Raw genomic sequence first — 2019 nt, forward strand, 5'->3', positions numbered from 1 at the left:
CTATCATTTGGCATTGAGGCATAGAGATATGGAACAGGTTGGCTATACCTCCTCAAATTGAGGATGGGATCGTACTCACATGTATCGGTTCCGGCTTGTGCGAGGTCGCTCCTCTACAGGCGGTGTACTCCGGAGTATAGACACCACGGGTGAGAGTGCCCGGCGAAGATCCCTCGGGTGACAGTGCCTTGTGCCTTCCTCGGTAGACGGGATGGATCCCTCGGGGCATTTCCTAATGCTAAACCCGGTAGATGGGACATGTGAGATGTGAGCTTGGGGCGAATTTGATGGACCCCGAAAAGATTGGGGTAAAGGCCAAAGTGAATGTGTGAAAGTATGCATTATGAGCTAGTGAATTGGTATTCCAGTTGAGTGGATTTATGGCTGAGGTGCTTGTGGGACGTCCTTCACCTCGAGCCTGAATGTATGCGGTATTCCGCAGATGATTGACTCGAGACTGAGTCGGGTTGTTAGCTTGGCGAGGGTAGAGGAAAACCTTAGGAGCAAATAACAAATGATGTAAAGTGACAAGATGTATAAATTATGGAAAAGCTATGGATAGAAAGTAAAATCATTTACTTTACTTGTATAGTTGCATGGATTTCATATTGTATATCGTGAGGCAAGGCATGGTTTTATTAGTTGCATAATAAAGATATATATCTATCTGTTTATTGAACTAACTTGCAGTTGCCTCCCTTGGACCTATTTGTCGAGCTTTTCCCTTGGGTGGCCGTACCCACTGGGAACCATGGAGTTGGTTTTCACACCACGTGGTTTTCGGGTGTTACAGGTTCGCACGTGAGCGGCGCGGCAGCGCGAGGCGAGGGCGTAGTTCCATAGTTAGCGCCCTACCACCGAGGCCAGAGATAGCGGTTCCCTGAGTTGGCCTTACTTAGGGATGCAAGAAAATGAAAAGGATCAAGTTGTAATAATATTGTTAAACCTAGATTGTATTTGGAAGCTAAAAAGAATGTATTATGTAATTGTGATGTAAAATGAATCTAATGTGAATGCTTGTAATAACATAGGATGTGTTATGTTGTTGATATCTTCTATTATGCAATCTTGCTTGAATACTGTTCCTGGTTGGAACTCATTGTACTTGTATTAATTGCTATGCCTTGAACGTACAGGGGAGACTCTGTCCGCAGTACAGGGGAAATCCTGTTCGTTCGGCGATCTATCGGCGGCGCCGCGACCCGGCCAAATTAGCGGGTGGTCGCGGGGTTGTGACACCCTAGCTGGCTGGAGTATGGAGACACGTATGAGAACTTTTCTCTTTCCTCCCTTCATCTCTTTTCTTCTACTCTCTCTCTAGGCTAAGGAAAGCTTGAGGAAATTGGGGTTGGCAGCCTTGAGGATTGCGGTTCAGGTGGAGGAGTTGATCCGAACTGAGGAAGGGTTGATGAGACTGATGCATTGAGTGATTTCCTTGCTGGTCCGAGCTAAGAGGAACTTCCTAGCAGGGAATTCCTGCTGCTGAACAACTGGTACAGCATCTAAGTAAGGTAAATTGGTTAGTGTTTATTCTTAGATAGGTTAGTTACTTTGGAGAGAACATTTATATGAGTTTCTTGCAACTGGCAGCTAAGAGCTTGGGCTTAATGGATGCTATAGAGCAGGGAGTTCAGTAGAGAGAGCTTGGAATTGGGGTAAGCAAATTACTTTTCAGCTGAGATCATAGTAAGTGCTTTAAAGAAGCCTCTAAAGGATTTCTTATTGCTGAATTTCAGACTTGAGACTTGGGGCTTTGGGTTAGTTAATGCTGAAAGAGATTGGAGGAGTCTCCAATTAAGGTAAGCTAATTCTATAGCTGAATTAAGTTGAATTACTTACCTTAGAGATGACTTCTAGAAGGCTTTCTTGCTGCTGAAATGGGCAGACCTGGATTTCAGGTTGATTGAAGTTGCTGAATTGGAAATCAGCAAAGGTGCTGACTTGGAAATCAGCATAGGGAATTTTGAAACTAAGGTAAATGGCTAACTTCTCATCTAGGATTATAGTAATTGCATACAA

General features: G+C 44.3%; 1 long non-coding RNA gene across 1 annotated transcript; it reads left to right on the plus strand.

Moving 5' to 3' along the window:
* The first annotated feature begins 1267 nt into the window (after positions 1–1267).
* LOC109704020 lies at positions 1268–2012 on the plus strand. Its single transcript, XR_002214127.1, has 4 exons — positions 1268–1511; positions 1591–1655; positions 1737–1799; positions 1899–2012. It is a non-coding gene; the product is annotated as an uncharacterized LOC109704020 (long non-coding RNA).
* Positions 2013–2019: the final 7 nt, after the last annotated feature.

This window comes from Ananas comosus, unplaced genomic scaffold (assembly GCF_001540865.1).
Source record: "Ananas comosus cultivar F153 unplaced genomic scaffold, ASM154086v1, whole genome shotgun sequence".
NCBI classification, from domain to species: Eukaryota; Viridiplantae; Streptophyta; class Magnoliopsida; order Poales; family Bromeliaceae; genus Ananas; species Ananas comosus.